The 18,147-nt window shown below is 44.9% G+C and overlaps 1 long non-coding RNA gene across 1 annotated transcript; it reads right to left on the reverse strand.

Annotated features, from left to right (window-relative positions):
• Positions 1 to 12,975: 12,975 nt before the first annotated feature.
• LOC309334637 lies at positions 12,976 to 13,591 on the reverse strand. Its single transcript, XR_014153216.1, has 2 exons — positions 13,263 to 13,591; positions 12,976 to 13,124 (listed from the first exon to the last, which is right to left on the reverse strand). It is a non-coding gene; the product is annotated as an uncharacterized lncRNA (long non-coding RNA).
• Between the last annotated feature and the right edge of the window lie 4,556 nt (positions 13,592 to 18,147).

The raw sequence follows: 18,147 nt of genomic DNA on the forward strand, positions 1-18,147 counted from the left end.
TGGACTGGGGCTAGTAGTCTGGGCAGGAAGTGAGACGCAGTGCTAGAGCAATGTTACATTGGTCACTACATTAATTCACAAAGAAAATGATCTATTGAGGGATCCGTCATTACTATTTGCTGGGGCTCTGGAAAGATCAGCCATGCCTGAACCAAGACTGGTTGGCCCCTTTTTTTAAATCGGGAGGAGAGGGAGATTGGACTTTGATAAAATGTCTTTGCTCCTAAGAGGAGCCTATCAGAAGGGTCTGCTCTTCCCGTAAATCATTAAGGTGGCCAACTTCATGGCTGAGAGGGAGGAGGGAATCCAGCTCCCTTCTACTTCTTTCTCCAATGCTTTGATCCACTTTGACCCCAACAGCTTTCTGGGTGACATTGTACAGACGCCTTTGTAAATGTACACAGCCCTCATTTTGACAATGTCCAGATTCATCTCCATGCGGAGATAACAAACCAGATACAGTTCATTAGCCTGACCTTGAAGCACTTGGAACACTAGCCCTTTCCTTCCAAAGACTCCTGACTAGGGAGAGACGAATTTGTCAATGTCTTTTTCTCATTTGTTCCCATCATAAATTCAGCTCTCCAGATTTCCACATCAGTTTGTGAAAAAATTCTAATCCTCATGAAAATTCATCAGCATTTTAGTGCAAATTTCTCCTGATATACCTTTTTGTATGTGATTTTGCCTAATATAATGCATTTTTGTACATCATTTCCACCAATGTTTGTATTTTTATGAAGGCTTTGTCCTAATATATGGAGCCTTGTACATATCACTTAGGGACGCAGGTGGCGCTGTGGGTAAAACCTCAGCGCCTAGGACTTGCTGATCGCAAGGTCGACGGTTCAAATCCCCGCGGCGGGGTGAGCTCCTGTAGTTCGGTCCCAGCTCCTGCCCACCTCGCAGTTCGAAAGCACCCCTAAGTGCAAGTAGATAAATAGGTACCGCTTTATAGTGGGAAGGTAAACGGTGTTTCCGTGTGTGGCGCTGGTGCTGGCTCGCCAGATGCCGCTTAGTCACGCTGGCCACGTGACCCGGAAGTGTCTCCGGACAGCGCTGGCTCCAGGCCTCTTGAGCAAGATGAGCGCGCAACCCTAGAGTCGGACACGACTGGCCCGTCCAGGCAGGGGTACCTTTACCTTTACCTTTACATATCACTTCGCTGGAAAATTGCATTGCAAAATTCAGAGAAGTGCAAGTTTTAAAAGATGGGTATGTTCTGGTTCGTGTCTTGTTTCAAGTGTGAATGAGTGTGTATATGTTCCAATATACAACTTTAAGGAGCAGGAAGTAGACAAAGCATCTAGACAAAGCAGTACTAATCTTGAGATAGCATCCGTCCCCCAGAAGTCTTCCCAAGGCTGCTTCTTGCTGGCAAAAACTCATCTTCTTCCCTCCTTCCTTCCCTCCTTCCTTCCTTCCTTCCTTCCTTCCTTCCTTCCTTCCTTCTGGACTGCCGGGAAATCTATTTTGCAATGCACATCACAAAACTGGACCCTATGAAAAAAGGATTTGGCATGCTCATTCCCAAATTGTGCTCCCTCCCACGACACACAAATCTATATTTCTTTCTCAAATGTAGCTTTCTCAAATGTCTCTCGCCCAGCACATAGGAGCAGAACTGAAGCCGTATAATCTAGCACATCCTGTCTGTGCTGTGTAAATACCTTTTCTTGCGTCTACCCACCATCACATTGCAAAGAAGGAGACTTGGGCTGTTTTTTGTGGCTCGTCATAAGCAGTCTGAGCTCTTGGCTTCAAAGAACAGCCGGGAATGTCATTAGACGGATTCCTGTGGCAGCAGTTGGGGAATGTATCTTGACCAGGCCCAGTCAAGCAACGTTCTCTCCAGCACCGTGATTTCGCTTGGGAACCAGCCAGGATTGGATGGGGAAGGGAGAGAATGTTGACCTATCTCCCAGCTTTGCTTTCTCTGAGTCATAAACATAAACTGACGCCAACCATCCATCCAACTTTCACTGGGAAAGCAGCAATGCAGAAGCCTTGTCTACTGGCAGTCACTGCAGCATCTTCCTCTTCCTCCTTCCTCCAGCACTCAGACTCTCCCCATACCCTTGCCCCAGTGTTAAATCCCAGCATCGGCCTCTCGAGCATGCCGTGGGACACTAATACATTTCATTATTTGTTTACTTTGTTACTTGTTTATTGCATTTATAGCCCCCCTTGTGAAAGTGAAAGCTGGACCATAAAGAAGGCTGATCACCGAAGAATTGATGCTTTTGAATTACGGTGCTGGAGGAGACTCTTGAGAGTCCCATGGACTGCAGGAAGATCAAACCTCTCCATTCTGAAGGAAATCAGCCCTGAGTGCTCACTGGAAGGACAGATCGTGAAGCTGAGGCTCCAATACTTTGGCCACCTCATGAGAAGAGAAGACTCCCTGGAAAATACCCTGATGTTGGGAAAGATGGAGGGTGCAAGGAGAAGGGGATGACAGAGGATGAGATGGTTGGACAGTGTTCTCGAAGCTACCAGCATGAGTTTGACCAAACTGCGGGAGGCAGTGGAAGACAGGAGTGCCTGGTGTGCTCTGGTCCATGGGGTCACAAAGAGTCAGACAAGACTAAACAACTAAACAACAACAGCCCGCCTCGTAGCCAAAAAAAAAAAGGCTCTCAGAGCAGCTTACAAAAATCAGCTCTAAGACAGTCACTAAGACAGGCTCACAATCACACGCGAGGAAGAAGTAACAGAAAGGAGGAGGGGGAAGCAAGCACAAGTTCTTTAAGTTGCAGCCAACGTCCATGGCAGTTGTGGCTATTTATTAATGGTAGTATTAATGCTTTCTGTTAGCCAGAATAGCAGGAAGTTTCGGGGAGACAGCCTTGTGGAGGGTAGTCTGAGAAAAGATCTCTAAAGACTTGTGTTTTTGGAATATCAGTTTGTGCAGGGGAAAAGCAGGCAAGCATCAAAATTGTCATCAGTCCCCCTTCTGCCTCCCAATGCTATGACTTTGGAGCCAGCAAGCCAGCTGCAAAACTTTTTTTAAAAAAAAAATTATTAATTTTAACATACAAAATTATAAAACGTACCACACAAAATTATCACAAATACAATCTTACTGGACTTCCATCAGTACCTCTGATAATCCTCCGTCTTACATCACTTCTTATGCATTTCCTAACTTAATACTGTCTTTATATCTCTTATCCTATCTTCTCTCCTTTTCCGTTTTAACAATATTTCCATTAATACTCCTCACAGAACTTCTTCCAACCTACAAACGTCATCTGGTCATCACAAATACTCTTGAAATAGTCCGTAAATTTACTCCAGTCTTCAGTGAACTTCTGGTCCCGCCGGTTTTGGATCCTTCCTGTTTGTTTGTCAAGTTCTGCGTAGTCCATTAATTTCATCCTCCATTCTTCCACCGTTGGTAATTCTTCTTGCTTCCATTTTTGGGCCAATAGTATTCTTGCTGCTGTTACTGCATATGAAAAAAGCTTACTTTCCTTTCTATTTATATACCCAAGAGAAATGCTTCTGGTTTCTTTATAAAAGTATATTTCAACATTTTTTTCATCTTAGCCTGTTTTCCTTTATCCCCACCTCCCACTCCTAATGCTGGAACCCAGGGACATTTAATAAAGAGGAATGTTGGCAGATTCAGAACAGGCAAAATAAAGTTATTATTCACGCAGCATGTAGGTGAACTATGGAATTTGTTCCCACAAGAGGTGGTGATGGCCACCAACTCTGATGGCTTTTGAAGATTAGACTAATTCATGGAGGATAAAGCTGTCAACGGCTTCACTGCAGGAGGCAGCATGCCTCTGAGTACCAGTTGCCTGAGAATATCGCTGTTACAGTCAGGTACAGTTTGCAGGATTTGACCTGGTTGCCCATCCTGAGAGTAGGATGCTGGACCAGGGAGGCCTTTCAGGGCTTTTCTTATGTTCTTCACTGCCTACTTGACAGTTCTCACACTGTTTTTCTCTCTAGGCACACACAAACACAAGGACACATTAGTCTCTCAGCCACCATTTGGTACTGTGGCTAGAAGGTATAGCCAGCAGTGAACAGCCATCAAAAACATGGGCATGAATGACAAGATATTTCTCCAATTGTTTTCGATAGCTGTTCATATATACAGTGGTACCTCGGGTTACAGACACTTCAGGTTACAGACACTTCAGGTTACAGACTTTGCTAACCCAGAAATAGTACCTCGGGTAAAGAACTTTGCTTCAGGATGAGAACAGAAATCATGTGCTGGTGGCGTGGCAGCAGCGGGAAGCCCCATTAGCTAAAGTGGTACCTCAGGTTAAGAATGGTTTCAGGTTAAGAACGGACCTCCAAAACGAATTAAGTTCTTAACCCGAGGTACCACTGTATATTTAAGAAAAGGCCATCACACTTGACAACCATTAATATTAAATATTATTTATCTCTATACTATAGTCACACTAGTCCGTCATCATGCTGTTTTCATTGGTTTTCCCCTTAGGTTCAAAAGGCAGTGATGGGGGAAGGAGAGAGCAGGAAGAAAAATAAAGGGGATGTGTGTATGGTAAGTGGCTAGTGGGGGCTTAGGGAAGAAGTGGCTTTTTGTGTTTGACAGTTTTAGTCCTCTGTTGGCAGGGGAAAAGCGAGAGGAGGAATTAGTGAAGGGGCAGGTGGAATTGGGTGAGGATGAAAATGGCATTTGGAGGAAGGAAGGGGAGAAAGCTAGATACAAGTGTGAGAGAGGGGAGGTTAAGGGCTCTGGTGACATGATGGAAGCAAGCTGGAGAGGAGGATGATTCAGGAGGGGCAGATGGGAGTGGATGGGGGTTGAAAGGGGCATTTGCAGTGCTGTGGAAGAGCAAGGGGGGGCTGGGAGAAAGAAGGAGAATGCTTCAGTGTCCCTTCCATCTTGCTGTACTCAAACATCTCTGTTTCCCATTTCTCAGCCGCCTCATATGAGAGAGATAAAGGATGCAGAGCCCTCAAATATTCCATAGTGCCTTCCCACAGTATATTTCATTCCTGGCACCGTGTGTTGCTTTCAAGTTCCAAATTCAATGTAGTGATTTAAAACAGATATTTCATTAACAACAAAATATGTACACCGTCCATCAACTGAACTTACTTACTGAGCTCTCTAACTGAACAAGCTTACCAACAGGGTGGTCTGTGAGCAGGGAGGAGTTGAAAGTAGGAAGAAGTTGAAAAAAGGAGGGAGGAGGAGGCATGGAAATGGGGGTGAAGAATTGGGGGTGTTCTTTAGCCAACAGCAATTTACAGAGCCATAAAAAAGAAGGCAATCCCTGCCCTGAGGTTTACAATCTAGAAGTTATGATACAAAAAAGAAAAAGGAATAGGGAGGGAGGCGCAGCAACAAGTAATCCCAAACACATTATTAAAGTTACAAAGTTCTTATAACGATCAAAGAAAGTAATAGCTATTAATCTTTTACAGCTGTGAATGAAATTAAATGTATGCAGACTTTAAAGTATCTATTGAGTATTTATTTATTTTAAGAATGTATCTACTGCTCGGTTGTAATGAAGGAGGCTAATATTTGTAGACAAGCTATTACCGCTGATTTGGAGCAAATGTCAGTCCATGGAAAACCAAATTGCAGTTTGCTCCAATTCAGCGGCAGAGAGACGGTTTTCCCAGGGAGGAGCCCTAACACTGGCAACCATCATTGCTGTGGAGAAATGGTGATCATTCTGGTCCCATCTACACAGTTAGGTAGGTAACTGATGCCTTCCTGAGGTTGTTTGGCTTTGAGTCCCAACAGCCCCCAGCCAAGTTAGCCAGTGTTCAGGGATGGTAGGAGTTGTAGTTTTCCCCAACAGTGGTCTATACTAACTGTCAATAAAATAAAATAAAATTATTATTATTATTATTATTATTATTATTTATACCCCACCCATCTGGCTGGGTTTCCCCAGCCACTCTGCGCGGCTTCCAACAAAAGATTTTAAATACATTACAACAGGGGTGGCCAACTCCCAAGAGACTGCAATCTACTCACAGAGTTAAAGACTGGCGGTGATCTACCCCCTTTTGGGGGGTTCAGGTCAAAGTTGTTGAGCTTCTTTGGGTGGAGCCAGTGATCTACCAGTGATCTACCACAGACGTCTAGTGATCTACCGGTAGGTCACAATCTACCTGTTGGACGTGCCTGCATTAAAACATCAAACATTAAAAACTTCCCTAAACCTTCACAGATGTCTTCTAAATGGCAAATCGTTGTTTATTTCTTTGATATCTGATGGGAGGGTGTTCCACAGGGTGGGCGCCACTACCAAGAAGGCCCTCTGCCTGGTTCCCTGTAACTTCGCTTCTCACAGTGAGGGAACCGCCAGAAGGCCCTCGGCGCTGGACCTCAGTGTCCGGGCAAAATGATGGAGGTGGAGACGCTCCTTCAGGTATACTGGACCGAGGCGGTTTAGGGCTTTAAAGGTCAGCACCAACACTTTGATTTGTGCTCGGAAACATACTATAGTTTCAGACAGGGTTGTTTCCCAGGTGTACCTGGAGATGCTGGCGAGTGAACCTGGGTTCTTCTGCATGTGCAGTAGGTGTCCTGCCAGTGCCACTGTGGGGGTCTGGGTGTAGAAACCTTTGATTTTGGCATAGGTGGAATGTACCCTATTGTACAAAGGTCAAAATCATATATGTTGCTCTGTGCATGCATGAATGTCCCATGAATGAAAACAGCGTCAGAGTAAAAAAGGGTTTGCCTGCTCCTGTTCTCAAGGAAGATGTCAGAGACTGCGCCTGGACCCACTGCTGCCTGGAAAGCTTGGACTGCGCCCCTAAGCTATGGTCCTCTTAGAAGCTCTGGAGCAGCCATCACAGGTAAAGCCCCACAAACAAAACCATTTTATCACCTCAGTGGCGACACTTCACACACTCAGATATCAGTTATGAAGTAACAGATTATATGGAGATGATATTTCGAGTAATGGGTGCCTGAGCAGAGTCCCAGCTCCCCATTAGGAGGATGAGAACGAGGGTGTTTCTAGGATTATTAAACATTTTTCTTAGTGGGAAAGATGTGGTGGTTGCTAGGGATACAGATTGGTCTGAGAGGAGGATGGTGATTGGTTCAAAAGCTGCTGATGTCACAAAGGCATTGGGATGTCATTTGAGAGGCTCTTACCCAGGTGAAAGATTGTGAATTTCGTGTAAGCATGTGCATGCACACACAAACATTCTATGTGCCTCAGCATGTCTGCCATCCACAACAGGAAAGCAGTTCAAAAGGACAAAAAAACCTATGGCCTTTCCAGATGGGTAGGATTTTTTTCTGCAGGTGTATTATGTAATACAGTTGCACCTGGGTTTTGAACCGCTTAATTCTCAAAGGTTTTGGCTCCCGAACGCCGCAAACCCAGACGTGACTGTTTCTTTTCTTTCTTTTTTTAATAATATTTATTGAACATTTTCAAATATAACAGAAAAAAGAAAAGAAATAAAACATCCATTTTATAACCTTATTTTCATTAGCATCTTGCCAGGACTTCCCCACCCCACCCCCTCTTGTATTCCAATTCCTTCAAATAGATTTAGCAAGTTCTTACCCCAAATTTTAAACTTATTATAGTTAACCCAATGTTAAGACTGTTTTTCCATCCCCTAAAATCGACCCCGCTCCCTTCCACGAGTTCCCCTCTTTAATATGCAGAACAGATTAAAATAAAAGAAAATAAAACAAAGAATAAAATATAATTTAACACCCTTTGGATTCCAAATTTCCCTCCCCCCTTTCCCGGTTGCGTTCCCCAATGTCCATCAATGCCTGTTGTCATCCTGGAGATCCCACATCTAGGCCGAAATCCTTCACAAGTCCACTTTGCCGTCTTTTTAATAGTCTTTGCCGTCTTTTTGATCATCTTTAGTTTCAAGCGTCCAATCTTGGAAAAGCTTTATCTCAAAAAGGTCCATTTTTTCCATCCAGATCTCTGTATTTAAGAGTAAAAACTCCAATTTTGTTTCTTTAGAGCTTTCAAATCTGGATGTCCCAAATGTTCCCACTTCCAGCTTTGTCCAATTCTTGTTGTTCATGTTGTTCTTATTATTCTCTCTCCTCACTTTCCTCTAGTTTCTTTTCCTGCTCTCCTGCAAAAATGTTCCAATTCCAAAAGCTTCTAAATCCCCTACAGAGGCTTTGTTATTCAGGAACAAAACTTTACGTCAAGTCCCTTCCATTCTTCAATAGATAAATCTATTGTCTCCTTTAGTGTAGAGATCTCTGTAGACAAAATAGTGTTCCATTTCTGCAGTTTCCCAGGAGATAAAAAGTCCAATTCAAATTCCATGCCAGCAATACTTGTAGTGTCCCACAGCCCCTCAAGAGGGATTATAGTAACTCAGTTTCCTTCCAGATCGCACCCAACAGTCAAAGTAACTTGTTATTCCTTGTTTTAAACAATTTATATCTAATTTGTAACAAATGTAACCGGCAAAGTCCTCATAACAAAGTTCTCTTTTTATTCTTCAGCTTTGACAGCTCCTTTGACAGCTGTCAAAGCCTCTGTTTCTCCTCTCCCGGCGCTCTCGTGGATCGCTCCCGATTCCCGGGGGGGGGGTTGCATTTTAGCTCACGTTCTACTTTTCTCCTCCAGCCCAGTCTTATAATTTTCCATCGTGAAATTAGTGACTTTATCAAAATAAGGTAGCACTCGATCTTAGTTGTTAAATCCTTTGCTTTAAATCCTGTACGACAGGGGGGAGACTGACTTCCTTTTTGCACCTCCCCCGCTCGCTCCGAATTTAAATTTTTTTCCCTTTTTAAGTCCAGTTTCCAATTACTCACGGGTTGTTCTTTTTAATCCGAATTTTCAATGGAAGAAGTCAGCGCTCTCCGCCAAATGGCATGCAGCTTCACTCGGTAGGGGAAGCGGAGGACTCATAGCACCACACCCCCCCGGCACCCGCTCCGTAGCCTTTAAAAAGGCTCCTTCGCAGGTCGGGGGGGGCGCAAACGGTGCCCGCCGAGTCACCATGCCCATGGGTTTCAGCGCCCATGGTTTTTGAGGGTCCCCGCGACGCCGACGCGGTAGAACCCAGCCCCTGCCGAGCAGGCTCCCTCCGGAGCTCAGAGGGAGTCCGCCATTCGGCGATGGCGCCAACCCGGAAGTCTCCAGACGTGACTGTTTCTATTTGCAAACTATTTTTGGAAGCCAAATGTCCGATGGCACTTCCATGGCTTCCAATTGGCTGCAGGACCTTCCTGCAGCCAATCAGAAGCCACACTTTGGTTTCCAAATGTTTTGGAAGTCGAATGGACATCCGGAACGGATTCCGTTCGACTTCCAATGTGTGACTGTATGTCATTGAAGCAATAACAGTGCCTTAGTAGTGGATTTATGGGACGCGGGTGGCGCTGTGGGTTAAACCACAGAGCCTAGGGCTTGCTGATCAGAAGGGCGCGGTTCGAATCCCCACGACGGGGTGAGCTCCCGTTGCTCGGTCCCAGCTCCTGCCAACCTAGCAGTTCGAAAGCATATCAAGGTGCAAGTAGATAAATAGGTACCACTCTGGCGGGAAGGTAAACGGTGTTTCCGTGCGCTGCTCTGGTTCACCAGAAGCGGCTTAGTCATGCTGGCCACATGACCCGGAAGCTGTACGCCGGCTCCCTCTGCCAGTAAAGCGAGATGAGAGCCGCAACCCCAGATTCGTTCGCCACTGGACCAAACAGTCAGGGGTCCCTTTAGTTTTACCTTTAGTAGTGGATTTATACTGGACCATCCACCCATCATGTCACTTTATTAGTTGTTTTCCAATGCTTCCCCAACACTAATGCATTCTTGCCATCTGGAGGGTGAAAGCAATCTTGCCGTCTGTAGCGCAACAAAAGTGGGACAAATATTAAACCTGAATATGTGTGGCATTTAAAAGTTACAGGGTTTCAGCAGGAAGCTACGGGACATGCGCTCACCAGAGATAAAGCAGGATGTCAGCCCCAAAACTTCTGCAGGCACAAAGTGTATAAACTGTCCCTGTACCATCATCAGCCCAACTCATCATCAGCACACAGTAAAAAGTATGGGAGGGGAGCGTAGTAGTGACTCATCCGGCAGTGTCCCAGACCTCTCCCTCCACAATAAATGTTGCTCCCTGGGCTTCAGAGAGGCTGAGAGTGAGTTGCTGATTGTTCAGCCCAACCATGCCTGTCCCCACACTCCTCTCTCTGACCTTCTTCTCCCCACAGCTGCAGCCAGTTTATCTAACAGGATGTCTAATTTATGTCCAATACAAATGCATGCAAACAACAACTTATCTATTTTAGCACCTTGCATTAAACTTTCCCTGGGGAGAGATAATAAAACCTTCAGGCCTTCCGCTGCCTGCGCGCTCTCTCTCTCTCTCTCTCTCTCACACACACACACACACACACCCCAAAACCCTACCCTCTTTTCTCCTCAGTTTATGGCTTCCATGAACATTAGGACTTTTGCCATGGATAGAAAGCAGATCCCACCTGCCCCAGTACGAGATAGCAGCAGATTGCTCTTTTATCTGTGTGTGTCTGTCTAAACAACCTGCGTCTTGTCACTTCGGAGGGAAAGCAGTACCAAGCAAGGTGGCAAATGCATAGTGCAGGGCCCATAAATCGAGCAGGTTGTTGCTCCCAGCCTGGGAAGGAGAAATGAGCATCGCATTTATGAGAAAGCAGCACACACACACACACACACACACACACACACACACGGTCAAGAAGAAATCCCAGTTAGGGCTGACTGCTGAAAGGTCTTGTCATGCTCTACACACACACACACACACACACACACACACACACACACACACCCTTAAGAGAAGCAACCAATGCGGACACTAAGTGAGGCCTGTCTCCCAAGGGCTGTTTAGCATTCTGGTTGCGCACACCACCGGCAAGGAACGGACCAAGCCCACTCAGATTTCACAGCACGTCCGCATGTCATTGGCAGGTTTAAAGCCCTACAAAGGCAAAGCCTGAACGAGGCAGTGATGGAGTGATCGAGCGCACAGCCATACATGCCCAGGCACATATGATAGCAGAATGGATGCATGCAGCAGCATGCTGATGTAGCCCTCATGCTCCCTATCTTTCTCTGGGTCTGACACAAGTGCACAATGGCATACCCTCCAACATTTCTCCAATGGAAACAGGGGTGTCCCATTCCATAATGAAAATTTTACTACAGTGGAACCTCGGGTTAAGTACTTAATTCGTTCCGGAGGTCCGTTCTTAACCTGAAACTGTTCTTAACCTGAAGCACCACTTTAGCTAATGGGGCCTCCTGCTGCTGCCGTGCCACTGGAGCACAATTTCTGCTCTCATCCTGAAGCAAAGTTCTTAACCTGAAGCACTATTTCTGGGTTAGCGGAGTCTGTAACCTGAAGCGTATGTAACCTGAAGCGTATGTAACCTGAGGTAGCACTGTATTTATACCCCACACATCTTATTGGGTTGCCCCAGCCACTCTGGGCAGCTTCCAACATATATAAAAACGTAACAAAACATTATTATTTTTTTAATAACTTCCCTATTCAGGATTGCCTTCAAATGGCTCGGCGGGTGGATAACTCCATACCCTCCAACATTTCTCCAATGAAAATAGGGACAGCCTAAGGAAAAGCGGGACATTGCAGGATCAAATCAGAAACCAGGATGCCGTCTCTAAATCAGGGATGTCCCTGGAAAATAGGGACACAGATAAGACACGTAAATGGCACACATGTATTTTAATGGCAGGCTAATTTTGAATATATTTTAGAATTTTTGTTTGTTATTTTTGCTGTTTGATACAGTTTCATTTCTTAGCTATATTGCTGTTGCTATTGCTCTGCTTTCAGAATTTATTGCCATTCCTGAACCTATCAGGATACAGGGCACTTCCAGGTTGTCACTAGTTTCAGATGGGATCCAGCCACGTACCACAAATTCAGAGCACACAGTTAAAGTGAATCTGGCACTCTAGAGCAGCAAACCAACTTCCTTGTAAAAAAAAAACCAGGAAAGTGACAAGAAAATGCACTGGAAAGTGTTGGATAACATTTGCCTGACACAAGGTCGCCTAGCCTCCCTGCAAACAAATCAGGAGGAAAGCTCAACAAACAACCAAGGTCATATAACCACCCTGAAAACTTTTGTGCAAACAACTGAGGATGAAAGCTCAGCAAACAGGTCATTCTCAAATGCGCATAGGGACAGCCTTAAAATTAAGGAGGCGGCTGCAAGAAAAAAATTTTACACACTTGTGGATCACACAGGTCATTTCATTTCACCAAAGGATCACAGCAAACTTAATAGTTGTAACCCAATGCCATCATTCTGAACCAATCAAAATCATTTGGCTCTTCAGATCAGCCCTCATCATAATATCATGTAATTAATTACCATTATAACCATTTTTCAGCATCTTTCTTTATTAAGACGTTGGCTAATTTTCCTATTCATTAAATATCTCCCAATATCCCCTTTCATCTATCTACAAAACAATTCAAGATTCATCACAATAGCCATGCCCATCTGATTCTCTTTTCAGGTATACAGTGGCCACCATAGATTCTAACAGTTTATTCTTTTTGGTTTTCTGGAACGGTCATTCACCACGTACAGTACCTAAAAGCGGCTAGTTCTGTACCGTGAAAGGTGGCCCATAGGCTTAAAAGAAAATGGAATAATCCAAATACAGTTTCATGAAATTATTATTTTCTCCAACAGTTTCGCCTATATACTGACGTGATGTGAAATTTGAGGGGTGGAGGTGGAAAGAGAATAAGAGTGGCCGCCATTTTGTTTTGGAATTTTGGAGGAAACAAAATGGCTGCCATCGTTTTGAAAAATGGCTTCCTCTTTTGCTGCTCCCTGAGGGCCACAACCATACTGCTAGACGGTTGGCTATCTACAGAAAAAGCGCACACTTTTACTAAATCGGTGGATTGTTCCTCCAGCCACTTGCTTTCTTTGAGCGGTGCAATATTAAGTATTCCTCCAGAGAAAAAGCTGTGGTTGAAGCAGTCTCGTTTTTAAAAAAAGAGTGTTCCATACCATCTTATTTTTAATCCTGAAGTACTAGGGAAACATTTTTTATTTTATTTTTACATTTAGATGTTTAAAAATAAAATGGAACGAGAATGTCTTTCAGAAAAAGAAACAAAGAAGCAAAATCCACCTCAGAAATGTGTCGTTTAAAAAGCAAAAGTTTAAAGTTGCCCCCAGACCAGAGTGGGGTTGGGGGGGCGAGGCTCAGAGATTAGGCATTTGTTATCAGAAATAATATTAATATTACAGAGGCCTAGTTGGGCTCAACCAGAAGCCTGGCATTTGTGGAACAATCTCTCCTCAGGCATCCTCGCATTTGACTTTCAGCTGTCTTCTTGAAGACTTTTTCGTGCCTATGCAGTTGTTTACAATTTTCTTGAGTCATTTGAGTGATTGTTTTGTACTACTTTTAAGAGGGAGGGGGTATACTTTTATATTGCTGCACCACGATCCTGATTTTGTATGAGAAGGCAGTGTGTGTGCTCAGAGTTCAGCAAAATAATCTGAAATAAGCAAGGATCAGAGAGGTTAAGTTGAAATTTATTTTGAGAAACAATGTTGGGGGTGAGGCCATTTCACATTCGTCCTCAATTTACTGAGTCTTGGGAGACAGTCCTTGTGTGGGCATAGAATGTGAAGTAAGTACTACAAATTAGTTTTGTAGAAGTCAAAAAACTGAGGTGCATCAGTGAATGTTCAGGGTGAATGTTCAGAAAGTGGTGTTGGGGGATGAGTGTTCAGACCCCTGGCCGCTCACTTGTGGGGTGCCTCAGGGTTCCGTCCTCTCCCCCATGCTTTTCAACATTTACATGCAACCGCTGGGAGAGATCATCAGGGGGTTTGGGCTGGGTGTCCATCAATATGCAGATGATACCCAGCTCTACCTCTCTTTCAAATCAGAACCAGTGAAGGCGGTGAAGGTCCTGTGTGAGTGCCTGGAGGCGGTTGGAGGATGGATGGCGGCTAATGGATTGAGGTTGAATCCTGACAAGACAGAAGGACTGTTTTTGGGGGACAGGGGGCGGGCGGGTGTGGAGGACTCCCTGGTCCTGAATGGGGTAACTGTGCCCCTGAAGGACCAGGTGTGCAGCCTGGGAGTCATTTTGGACTCACAGCTGTCCATGGAGGTGCAGGTTAATTCTGTGTCCAGGGCGGCTGTTTGCCAGCTCTACCTGGTACGCAGGCTGAGACCCTATCTGCCTGCGGACTGTCTCGCCAGAGTGGTGCATGCTCTAGTTATCTCCCACTTGGACTACTGCAATGCGCTCTACGTGGGGCTACCTTTGAAGGTGACTCGGAAACTACAACTAATCCAGAATGCGGCAGCCAGACTGGTGACTGGGGACGGCCGCCGAGACCACATAACACCAGTCTTGAAAGACCTACATTGGCTCCCAGTACGTTTCCGAGCACAATTCAAAGTGCTGGTGTTGACCTTTAAAGCCCTAAACGGCCTCGGCCCAGTGTACCTAAAGGAGCTTCTCCACCCCCATTGTTCTGCCCGGACGCTGAGGTCCAGCTCCGAGGGTCTTCTGGCGGTTCCCTCATTGAGAGAAGCAAAGCTACAGGGAACCAGGCAGAGGGCCTTCTCGGTAGTGGCACCTTCCCTGTGGAACGCCCTCCCATCAGATGTCAAAGCGATAAATAACCACCTGACATTCAGAAGACATCTTAAGGCAGCCCTGTTCAGGGAAGTTTTTAATCTGTGATATTTTAGTGTATTTTTGGTTTCTATGGAAGCCGCCCAGAGTGGCTGGGGAAACCCAGCCAGATAGGCGGGGTACAAATAAATTATTATTATTATTATTATTATTATTATTATTATTATTATTATGAATGATCATTTTTCGCCATTGTATGTTGGACAAGTGGAGACATTCGAAAACATTTATATAGGATTGTCAACATCCACCAGATTTGGGACATTCACTGCAACATGTGCCAGGTAATGTCACAAACTTGGTGAATATTAACATTCACAGGTAACTTTCCAGAGGTCAGTGGGAAATGTCACAAAACTTTGTGTCATGAGGTTGATATATTTTACACTGGCTTGATATGGAGTATGTCCTTTCTTAGTAAATGATGAAAATGACTGCGATAAGTTTGATATTTCCTGAAGGCATTCAGTTGGCAATGACATTTGTGGTAACTGTCATAATTTTCTGACTCTCTTAGGATTTATTCCTAGACATCAGTACTCACCTGCGCTGCAACATGAACTACTTACACACACCCTCACTGATAAGTACAAAAATGTGTGTGTCTCACCTGACACATATTTCCTATAGATAGTCAGACTATTACTATGTGTTTTTGCAATGGGAACAGACAATCAGCTCAGCCAAATATTTGGCATCTGGGCTCTTTGTTCAGTGTGCTTCCATTATTATTATTATTATTATTACTGGGCAAGTTGATGGAGATGGGGTTGTGCTCACAAATTTTCCTCAATGCCCCTGTTGCATCTGCTCTCCATCTGCATTGATTCCCACAAGGCTTTGCATGGTGCAATGCACAACAGGGCTGCACCCATGCAACTTCCTGGGTGTTTTGCTGCACTTCAACACCACCATGGCTTTTGCAACATTGCATGGGCCCAACATACCTTGCTGCCAATCCTGTTTTCTTTTGCAAAGAAGAGCGCATGCCCAGGCAAAGAGGTACACTCATTCCAGACCCCCCAAGTGTCCCATGTTGGAGGGGATGGTAGGACATCCCTATTTTCATCGGAGAAATGTTGGAGGGCATGGAGTTATGTGACCCCTGAGCCAAGGGGGTTTTATTATGTTTTTATATATGTTGGAAGTTGCCCAGAGTGGATGCAGCAACCCAATAAGATGACCAGGTGGTAATAATAATAATAATAATAATAATAATAATAATAATAATAATAATGGAATAGGGGACTGACTTCTGCAACGCTACTACGGCTTCGGATTGGCTGCAGGAATGCATCCTTGTTACATAACTTCTCCCACTTATTTCAGTTAATTTTAAAAAATGAAATTTTGGAGCCATCTTATTATCAACTGTATCTCTGGGCCATGAGGACCAGAAACTTAGCTTTGGAAATTAAAAGTGGATTTTCAAAAGCATGTTTATAAGAGTTTCTAGGTCACTAAAAAGAACAAAAACGAGTGCATGTTGCATAGCTCTGGGGGTTTTTTGGTGGGGGGGGAAAGACAAAAACAATCACTCCGTACATTATTCATTTGTTTAACAATATTTACATGCAACCTGCCACATAAAACACATCCAGGCACTGCTCAACAATTAAATATTATCATCTGCAATATACTAAAAACCAAATATAACAAGAGCAGCAGACAAAAGCTTGTGATGGCGAGTATCACGAGCCATCAGCCATTCCTAAACACTGTGCCCAGAGTCACGAAAGGAACCTGGATCATGGCTCAGTTGATAGAGCATAAGTTGGTAGAGCATCTTAATTTCAGGATTGATGTTGGGCAAAAGATTTCCACATTGGAGGGGGTTGGACTAGATGACCCTTGTGGTCATTTTCACCTCTACAGTTCAATGGTTCAATTAGATATTGTAACTATACATTGGAAATAAAGCCTATTATTTTGTAGGTGGGGAGTCAAAGGACAGAAATAGTCGCATCATAACGTGTATACTAGGGTTGGGGGACCTTGGGCCCTCCACAAGATGGGCTACAACTCCCATCATCCATGATATGATAGCCATGTTCAAATATATAAAAGGATGTCACATAGAGGAAGGAGAAAGGTTGTTTTCTGCTGCTCCAGAGAAGCGGACACGGAGCAATGGTTCCAAACTACAAGAAAGAAGATTCCACCTAAACATTAGGAAGAACTTCCTGACAGTAAGAGCTGTTCGACAGTGGAATTTGCTGCCAAGGAGTGTGGTGGAGTCTCCTTCTTTGGAGGTCTTTAAGCAGAGGCTTGACAACCATATGTCAGGAGTGCTCTGATGGTGTTTCCTGCTTGGCAGGGGGTTGGACTCGATGGCCCTTGTGGTCTCTTCCAACTCTAGGATTCTATGATTCTATGATTCTATCCCTTCCTCATTGCCCTTGCTGGCCAGAGCTGATGGGCAGCCAACATAGGGCAGACCAGGCCACAGTCTTCTGCTAAAAATGGGAGGGAGGAAGGGAAAAGAAGGTCATTGCTTAATAATAATATAAAAAATCCCCCTGTCTCTTTGACTTGGTGATAGCAAACCAGGAAGTCTGGGAGGAGGAGGAGGAGGAGGAGGAGGTGGCGAAATGCAAGATAAGTTTCATTTAGCCGGATGGGTGAGCAGAAGAAAGGAGGGCACAGAGAGAGAGGAGAGAGACAGAGAGAGGGACCGATGAAGAATAGCAGCGGGGGAAGAGTGACTCTCTGCATATGTGCTCTTTCAGCGCGCTGAAAAATGTCTCTAGCAGAGGAGGCGATCGCGGCGTGAAGGGCAGGCGGCTCGCCGGATTCTCCTTCCCTGCTGTAGTTTTGCTTAACTCTATACTCATTGTAGCAAAGAGCTAGCGGTGGGACAAGCCGTAAAGATGAGTTATCGGCCCGCGACAGGCAGAAATATAACATCATGGAAATGCTAATGACTCCGCGCTGCCTTTCTTTATGGCGAGTGTAATACAGACTTCAATCATAAAAACAATCTTCCAACATTTTAATGGGCTCCATCATGCGCACGCTTGTCCGTATATTTGAAAGATAAATCAAGGCCCCCAGTTGGAATGAATTTCCCGTCAAACTCTGCTACTCGTTGGAAATTGATTGGCTTTAAGTCTGGATAGTTTTCACAGGCAGGTCTGGCTGCAGGAGGTGGGGGGCTGGCGGGGTGAGGGGCAAAGAGAGCATTCGTGCCCAGCCGGGCTTCCAGGAGCTTCCGTTTGCTGCCCATGGGAGAGTTTCAGGCAGGGCTGAGAAACCTCAGGTCCAGAGCGGAGGATAGGAAGGGGTGTGGGGAAAACCTGTGTAGAAAGTAGCCTTCTGAACAAAGGTTAAATGTCCCATTGTTACTCCACCCACTTTTGCCTCCAGCTCCGCCCACCACTGGCCCCTGGAAGGTGGCCCAGAAGGGAATATGGCCCTCAAGCTCAATCTGCTACCTCTCCTTCCTGCTCCCCATTATAAACTTCTGCTTGGGCAATGCACCCAGCCAGAAAC

Source organism: Podarcis erhardii, assembly GCF_964252035.2.
Source record: "Podarcis erhardii genome assembly, chromosome: 2".
Classification (NCBI taxonomy): Eukaryota; Metazoa; Chordata; class Lepidosauria; order Squamata; family Lacertidae; genus Podarcis; species Podarcis erhardii.